Source organism: Vipera ursinii, assembly GCF_947247035.1.
Source record: "Vipera ursinii genome assembly, chromosome: 3".
NCBI lineage: Eukaryota > Metazoa > Chordata > Lepidosauria > Squamata > Viperidae > Vipera > Vipera ursinii.
The window spans coordinates 199,601,122-199,611,057 of record NC_139516.1 but is presented as its reverse complement, the minus strand read 5'-3'; positions in this window follow the sequence as shown (position 1 = coordinate 199,611,057).

Here is a 9,936-nt window from a genome sequence, read left to right as displayed (position 1 = left end):
TTGTTGAGTGGATCACGGCAGTTGTTAAGTTAGTAACACAGCTGTTAAGTGAATCTGGCTTCTCCTTTCACTTTAGTTGTCAGAAGGTTGCAAAAGAGGATCACGTCACACACACACACACACACACACACAGAGGACACTGCAAACTTCCTGAGTCAGTTGTCGAGTATCTAAACTTTGATTACGTGATTATGGGGATGTGGCAATGGTTGCAAGTGTGAAAAATGGTCACAAGTCACTTTTTTCAATGCCTTTGAACGGTCACTGAACAGAGAAGAGGAACAAAGATGATTGGGGGACTGGAGGCTAAAACATATAGGGAATGGTTGCTGGAATTGGGCATGTCTAGTTTAATGAAGAGAAGGGCGAGGGGAGACAGGATAGCAGTCTTACAATATCTCAGGGGCCGCCACAAAGAAATGGGAGTCAAGCTATTCTCCAAAGTGCCCAAAGGCAGGACAAGAAGCAACGGATGGAAACTGATCAAGGAGAGAAGCAACCTAGAACTAAGGAGAAACTTCCTGACAATCAGAACAATTAACCAGTGGAACAACCTGCCTCCAGAAGCTGTGAATGCTCCAATATTGGAAGTTTTTAAGAAGAGACTGGACAGCCATTTGTCCAAAATGATATAGGGCTTCCTGCCTGAGCAGGGGGTTGGACTAGATGACCTCCAAGGTCCCTTCCAATTTTTATTATTATTATATAAAACTTTTATTCATAAAACATGAAACTCAGTCAACTGATCACTCAAATTGACTGGCACTAATGGTTGACGTGGGTTGCTGCCAACATCCTAGGTATCAACCAGGTATCTCCTTAAAATGTAAGATGTTCCGAGTAGCGCAGTTTTTTGTAGCTTTGCTGGAGTTATTGCAGGAAGCTGCAATTTCTTGATGTATTTTGCAAAGTTTTTGGACATAGTTCCCAGTGCCCCAATGACAATGGATATCACTGTTACACATTTCTATTATTATTATTATTATTATTATTATTATTATTATTATTATTATCATCATCATCATCATCATCATCATCATCATCTGCTGTAAGTCAAGGACTACCTGTATCCTTTTAATAATAGTGTCAACAAAACTAAGGCCTTTTGCCCTGGTTAATAATTAGATGGTGATTATCTGAGAAATCCAGGGGGATATACGAGAGAGGAAAGAGTCAAGAAATATGCTGGGAAAAAGCAAAAATAAACAAATTTTATTAGGCTGCCAAGAAAATGCATCCAAATATCCTATGTATCTCATCTGGTCTCATGAATGACCCAACAATAGCTTGGCTTATTATAAAGAAATCTATAACAATTGAGTCTCAGGGAAATTCATACCCCAGAACATTTTTCATTTATTTTATAACAAGCATCCTAAAGGTCTTTAAACCCAACTGAAATGCATGAAATATATCTGCCAGATGAGCCTCAATTCCCCAATGCTCTGTCTCCAGCTGCTTTTATTTATTTCAAATGAAAGGGAGCATATTAAGATTTGTTCTACCTCCACACAACACGGCTGGTGACCACTTATCTATTAATAAATCAATAAAGAACTAGGATTGTCAGAGGATGTTTTAACATGTTTTCCTTAACGTGCTCTCAATGAGACAGAACTGGTGCATAAGGCAGAAAACTCTGCAGGAGGGAACAATTGGATTACCAAGATACTAGCATGTTTTATGGGAGAAAAACATGTACCGGAAAATTTAACAGTCCCAAAGTTTTGCATGATTGCGGTTTTGGCTTCATAAGCAAAGCATATTAAAACACCAAGATAATATCCAATCCCTGGGATATCCCACAGGTGCTTTTTCACAAGGCAACTGGACTTTGTTTTTTTTTCTTTGAAGATGTTTCACTTCTCATCCAAGAAGCCTCTTCAGCTCTGACTGGATGGTGGGGAATGGAAGGATTTATACTCCTTGCAGACAGCTGGTCATTTGCATTCTTTTAGAGCCGTTGAGACCCCCTGGAGATTTATCTGTGTCTTCAGGGACACCCTAGTAGTGCAAATGGGTTTTGGAGCCTTCCTGGAACTGCTTGAAAGGACCGTGTTGTCGACTGGAGATAGATGATGTCGTTATTCCTTCTCCTCTGTTGAGAGAGGGCTGTTCAGTTTTGACATATAGGGCTTCCTTGACCCTTGTTTCAAACCAGCGGTCCTCTCTGTCCAAAATGTAGATTTTTGACCAGCTGTCTGCAAGGAGTATAAAACCTTCCATTCCCTGCCATCCAGTCAGAGCTGAAGAAGCTTCTTGGATGAGAAGCGAAACGCCTTCAAAGAAAAAAAAAGAAAGTCCAGTGAAAAAGTCCCTTTGGAATAACTACCACCTGGGTGACTCAGAATTTCCGTAGACAATCCCTGGGATAGGACTGCAATATTTAAAATGACTGTGCATACCGAATGTGTAAACCAGGGGGTCTTCAAACTTGGCCCTTTTATGACTTATGGACTTCAACTCCCAGAATTCAGCAATCCCAGAACAATAAACCCCCGAAATAGAATTCAGAAAAGGGGTATCCATGGTCTGTTTCCGAGAAAATTGAGCATGACAAGACATGGCACATTCCAAAGATTGAACTGCTCGCAAAGTTATATCTTTCCTCACTAAACTAGGCAAGTGATTCTGGAAGATATCTACCCCCTCTTTCTCCTTGTGCTTTTTTCATTCAAAATTCATCTTTGGGGGGATGGATCAACAACCATGGATGCTGAGAGTTGCACGGATCTTGGAGTTTCATACTGGGGACACTCATTTGGTCATTCCTAATTTTAAAAGCAAAAGATCTGAAATACCTTAAATAGGAATAGCCTTTTGCAGCCTCCAGATATGAGAGATCTTGCATACCAAAAACCTTTCTGGGCAAAGAAAGATGTAAAAGTTATTTTAAATTTAAATGTAATTAAATTTGAATACAATTAAGTAAATAACACTTCCCTCTACTCATCCCTTAAAATGACCACAGAAAAGGAGTTTAAAAGCATGCCAGGGGCCAGCCAGGTACTCTTGTTGGTAGAAGTTATCTGATGCTTCTGTTTTCTTTGTACCTGGTCATCTCACAAAACTTTACTTTGATAGCCAGGGCTTTTTTTCTCATAGAACGCTCAGAACGGAGTTCCGGCACCTTTCTTGGATAGAACCTTGTAGGATAGGCAATGCGGGTTGTATGACATGTGTGAGTTCCGGCACCTTTTTCTTTTACAAAAAAAGCACTGTTGATAGCAAAGTAAAGTTTACTTGGATAGCAAAGTATTCCATAGTTGGAATGACAAAAGATTCAGGCTCCAGGTTGCTGTTTAGAATCCAATACTGGCCAAATCAGTAGAACATTTTTCATCAAGCTGACCTCTTGTCAAGGCATCGAAGCCTATAAATGGTGGCTTGAAATCTCCATCACACTTCTTGATCAAACCCCTCAAAGATTTTACTAAGAGGAAAGCCCCTCTTTCTTCGTTTCACATTAGCTCATGCAAAAAGGGAGACTAGCTTATTAACATTACGTGCGCTACTTCCCTGGCTCCTTGGCTTGAATGAGTTGTAAAATAAAAATGTAAAAACAACAACAACAACAACTTTGTGTGACTTTGAGAAATAGAACTTGGGTTTTAGAGGGGACTAATTCAAGAGCATAGCCAGAAGTGATCTGTTCTGAAATAAACCATCAATCAATTAAACTGCTACCAGCAACAGTGATTTGGCGCATTTCCCAAGCCGCACTTAATTAAATTTTTGATCCAGAAGATCCATGGATAGAATTAGTGATAGGGCTCATTATCATTCAGAACTTATCCTTCAATTTAGTTGAGCTAAGAATGCGTTGGAAGCCATACATGAGTAGAAGGTTGGATTGAGATGGATTCATCCATCTCTCAAGAGTGAAGTGGAATCCATCAGTCAATAAACATCATGGTTCCTCAACTGAGAAATCATAGGATGAGGATTTTCTTATGCATGGCTTTTAAACATGCATAATTATGTTTAATTATTAATTATTAAATTATTTTAAACATGCATAATTATGTTCTGAGGGAACACCTGCTGCCGGCATCAATTTCCCATCGTCCTGTGTGCTCCCACAGGGAGGGCCTTCTTAGGATACCGCCGGTGAAGGATTGCCGGCGGGTGACTCCAAGAGAGAGGGCCTTCTCTGTGGGTGCGCCTGCCCTCTGGAACCAGCTTCCGATGGAACTTAGGAATGCCTCCGACCTCCACTCATTCCGCTGGGACCTGAAAACTTGGCTCTTTGAGCTGTGGGCCTAGACTGACGGGTTTTTAACTGGTTTTTAACTGGTTTTAAATGTTTTTTAACTTTTAAATTCTGGGCTTTCAATTTAATTAATTGTTTTAACTTTTTCTAATTTTTGTATGTTATGATGTTATGATTTTAACTGCCCTGTAAACCGCCCTGAGTCCTACGGGAATAGGGCGGTATATAAGTGAAATAAATAATAATAATAATAATTAAAAGAAATATGGGACCTCCATCTCCAGAAATAGTATATAAGGCCAATCAAGCTGCTTTTTGAGGTGAAGACAAAGCTCTCCTTCCTTGTTCCTTGGAAGCTGAGTCTTATTTCATCTCTGATGTCAAGAATGCTTAGTAAATTTAGGGCATCCACAGCGCTCTGCTGTACCAACACCTCTACACCACTTGCTATTCCCCAGCTTTTACTACATGGAGTGGCTCCTTGCCTCTTCCATAGGGAAGGTCTGTCTCTCTTAAGTACCATGTGCTGGGATTTCCTCAGAGTATTCCTCCAAGTATGGGACAAATGAGAAAGACGTCTTGCTGGCTTCAGCTGGAAACAGAATGCTGGGTTATCTTCAGCAGGAATTTTCCTGTGTTCTCAAGACACCATGTTTCTCAATCATGGCAACTTTAAGATATGTGGACTTCAACTCCCAGAATTTCCCAGCCAGCACGGGGAACCCCCAGCCATCTGGGAGCTGAAGGTCACACATCTTTATGTTGCCAAGTTTGAGAAACACTGCTATAGAGGGAATAGTTTCCAGCACTGGGATAGTCATTACTAACCGAGCCAAGTTCTGTCCATTTTGTCCCTACCATCTGTCATTTAAGTTCTTCCTAAGTAGAATCATGTGAGAACTTGGTGGAAATAGGACAAATGACTCCCTTTTTCCTGGATTACAATACAGTCTGCAGTGTCTTTTTTTCTTTCTTTTTAAATCCTTCTAAACAGCTTTGAACCACAACCACAACCATCGAAAACCATTTACAGTCTAAAGGTTCTTTCACAAACATTTTCCTGTGTGAAAGTCAGCACATCTCTACTCAAGTGTAAAGTTGGATGAAGTTGGGTCATTCAAATGTTTACTTTGACCCACTCAAGTGTGTTTATAAATAATTTGTAAATCGTATATGTCTAATATAGCCTAAGGGCACCAAAAGAAGACAGTCGTAAATTTAACATTATCTTCCCTCTCTCTCTCTCTCTCTCTCTCTCTCTCACACACACACACACACACACACACACTCACAACCAGTACCACAGAATAATAAATAGGGGGAAAATGTACAAGCCCAGACTCAACTCCTATGCAATACAGGTAGTTCTCAACTTACCACCATTCATTTAGTGAATGTTTGAAGTTATAACAGCACTGAAAAAAGTGGTACCGTTTTTTTCACACTTAACAACAGTTGCAGCATCACCATGGTCACTTGATCAAAATTCAAATGCTGGGCAACTGGTTCATATTATGACAATTGCAATGTACCAGGGTTATGTGATCATTTTTTGTGACCTTCTGACAAGCAAAGTCAATGGGGAAGCCGAATTCATTTAACAAACATGTTACTAACTTAACAACTACAGTGAACAACTACACTCAACAACTCTGGCAAGGTCATAAACTGGGGCAAAATTCATTTAACAACTGTCTCGCTTAGCAACAGAAATTTTGCTCTCAGTTGCGGTCATAGGTTGAGGACTACCTGCACCTAGTATTCCCATAGTATCAACCTAGGGCAGGGGTAGGCAACCTTGGCTCTTTTATGACTCGTGGACTTCAACTCCCAGAATTCCTGAGCCGGCCTTGCTGAGGGGAAAGTGAGAGGTTTCCAAGCTGAGCCATGCTGGCTTAGGAATTCTGGGAGTTGAACTTCAACTCGCCTTGGCTCCACTCTTCAGTCAAACCCTGTTCTGCGCATGCACGCATGTATGCGCATGTGCACACATTTTTTGGGGGGCTCTCAGTTTTTCCTTTTGTGAGGGAACCGGTTCCGAGTGGCTCTTTCACTGTTTCAGGTTGCTGACCCCTGCTCTATGTCTTTCAGAAGCCACACTCCAGAAAAAAGTGCAGAGACATGACAAAAACAATAACTATTTATTTAAATCAGTGGCTAAAAAAAGTACTGTGTTGCCTTAAAATTGGCCATTTATAAAATTAATTGGTTCGTTATTCTGCATATACCAATCATTCTGTTTCACAATTACAAAGAAGAGAGAGGGGAGGGAGGGAGCTTCGTCTAGGACTAGGTGCTGAAAAGTTAAATATGTACCCTTTAAAAAATAACAACACTGTTGTTTTTTATAGCGTACAGCAGTGTTTTTCAACCATGGCAACTTTAAAATGTGCGTACTTCAACTACCAGAATTCCCCAGCCAGCATGTAAACTGCACTCTGGAAAATCTCTCACAGCTTCTGAAAGCATGTTCACATTTTAAGTTGATAAAGTTAAGAAATACTGTTTTAAAGTATGCCTTTCTTATCTCATTGAAAAAGACCTGCTTCACCAGGATAAGTAACTTTGTTATCTGATTTCACCCTCAATGGCTATATTTCTCTCTCTGGTTGAGTGCAAACTAAGATCTCTTACATCTAAGCCAACATGTAAGGTGAGGATGAGAGAGAAGCATAACCATGATGGGTGAAATGCATACTTTAGAACATTGTTTCTCAAGCTTATCAACCTCAGGAGGGGTGAATTTCAACTTCCTGAATGGGATGCTGGGAAATTTATGTCCACAAAAGTTGCCACGGTTGAGAAACATTGGCTTAGAACAGGGTTCTTCAAACTTGGCCCTTTTATGACTTGTGGACTTCAACTCCCAGAATTCCTCAGCCAGGCTTAGAATATCAACATTCTCACCTCACAGGTTATTGCTTCTTGCTCTCTCCAAAATAAAGTTATACGGCACTGTCTTTTCAAAATGAAGCATTTTGAGCCCTTCTAACTTTGATACAAAAAATTACTGTGTGATCTTGTGTACTGGTGTGATGATCTACAAGGCCTACATATTCTCTACTGAGAACAGCAATAACCCAGCTGCAGACTGTGCTCTAGAGGCGAAAAACAAATTCAAATTCAATTCACTGGGAATATTTCGCTGAATTTTCCCCCGTGAAAAAAAAATGGAAACAAGGGCAAAGAATATAAGTAGTCCTCGGCTTATAACAGTTTGCTTAGTGACTCTTCGAAGTTACAGTGATACTGGAAAAAGTGATTTATGACTGTTTTAACAACTGCAGTGGTTCAACTCAACAACTGTGGCAAGAAAAGTGGTAAAACGGGACGAAATTCGCTTAACCAATGTCTTGTTTAGCAACAGACATGTTGAGCTCAATTGTCTACCTGTACTGTTTTTGAAACCTTGGAAATCTTCAGTCCAAATGCAGAATATTGTGTTATATAGGACCAACAACGTCACTTACTGCCTTTTGTACAGTAAGAAGGGAGAAGGGCGGTATACAAATATAATAAACTATTAAACTATTAATATGTGCACTCATTTTTTTCAACCAGCTGGTTTTTTTCTTGGTAGGAAAAAAAAAAAATCAAGCTATTCTCTGATCTGGCAACTGAGCTGCCGGATGCACAATTGAACAAACAGACTGACTGCATCAATGAACGATGCTTCAAGTGGCTGAACAGCAAGCAGAAATCCAGATGTTTCTCCTTTGGCTAACTCTGCATCTGCACCCTGAATCATTTCAGCCTTCACTTTTTGTTCATCCCATATAGTTGTTAAACTCTGTTTTGGACACAAACTGACCCTCCCCCTGCCAATCACTGACAAGCCTTCTGCACAACCTTTGCATTTCGATTTCAGCTGTTTTGTTCACAAGCTTGGCTGCCAATGGAAGGAAACCAAGACATCTGACCATCTCTCTGGATGGATGTTACTGCTTGATGCCTGAGGCAGCGGGTAAAGAGCAAGCTTTGTTCCTGATTCCCTCCAACAATGGTGAAGAGCTGAGTAAAAGCAGAGAAAAGGGACGCAGTGGCTATGGAGTCAGAGATCTGATTCATTTGGACTGGAAACTGAAGGCAAGCCACCCAGAGCCCAAAGGTCTTCAGCTTGCCAATAGTCACATAGTCTATTCCTCCCCAGATAATAAACAGAAATCAAAATCTGCATGATTTTTTTTTAAAAAAAAGTGGTTTCTGGTTGGGACAGTCAGTATCAAAGCCAAGGGTAAACAACCCTGCTGCTCTTTTAGTCTTTCCACGGCACTAATAAATTTTGCAAAGAAGGGAAAGAAAAGTGTAAAAGGAACAGAAATTGGGAGGTTTCGTGGAATAAGCCCCCCTCTAAAAGTGGAATCACCCATCACTTGCACAAATAGAGCTTCGCCTGCTTGCATGTTCGCCCCGCCCCCCTCCAATTGTGAGATCCAATTCCCAATGGGTTGCAGCCCAGTACCGGGCCACAGACCAGGGCTTGAGGACCCTGATTTAGACAACTAGCTGTATTCATAAAAATGTTAAATCCATCCTCTGAAACCAGAACTCAACTGGATTTTAAAATTAAGATACACATTTTCCTTGAAATGCATTGTAAAAAAAGAAATTTCAAAAACTTCAGAAGTAATAATAACTGCTTCGGGTTATATCCTTGTGAGCAAGATGAATGCCATCCTTCTCATTAACAAAACATTCAATGGAGATGAGTAAGATGTGGGAGGTAGCCATTGGAACTTCAAAACTGGGTTGTAAGTAACTCTGGGGAGGTCTGTGTAACTTCGAATGGACACTAAGCAATTGGGCATAAGTCAAGGACAACCTGTATAAGCCAGATGTTGATGACATGCTTTTCTAACAGAGATCCAAGTAGGCTGATTTGCAACTTCACCCAAGCCAGTATTCAGAGTTAGCTCTGGAAAGCTCAGTGGTTTCCCCAACCTACGTAAAGTCATAATGGGGTGCATGAAGGACAACTATGCTTCTCATCACTTTTTTTGAAAGCAACATTTTCTAACTCAGCATGGTTTTGGGGATAACTGATATCATAGATAGTTAACATCGATTTTGATAAGATGGTGCAGCTCTGAACTGGCATTGGAAAATCAACAAAAACCAAGCTGAACTGAAATATGAAGCCAAATCTTCCATCGGGGCCACTGAAAAAAACAAACAAACAAGATATGACTCATTTATTTATTAACCCAACATCTATTCGGTCCAAGCCTCGTTCCTCAGCTAAGCCTACAAATGAAGTGACTTTCTCCAAAACATACAAATGTAATAAACATTGTGAAATGCTTGCTTAAACATGCACTTGCATATTTATGAAGAAAGATGAGCAGGAAGAAATGTTTGGCAGGTCCAGAAATACACGTGGGAATATCTCATGGACGCGAGAAAATTATCCTATCACAAATTAAATGCCCAATGGAACCTTTCAAAGTCTCTTGCCTTGGGCACAATGGAATTTGTTCTGATAGTCCAGGTTGTCAGGCGATACGCCAGGATATAACTTATTGATGATCTGCTCTTCAGTAAGAAAGACTCCAGAATTCACCATGTCCTTCTCTTCTAAAATAATGGGAATTTTTTTTTGTTCCTTTATCTTTCCTCTTGGTTTTTCATAAGGTAAAGGTAAAGGTTCCCCCACACATGCGTGCTAGTTGTTTCCAACTCTAGGGGCCGGTGCTCATCTCCGTTTCAAAGCCGAAGAGCCAGCG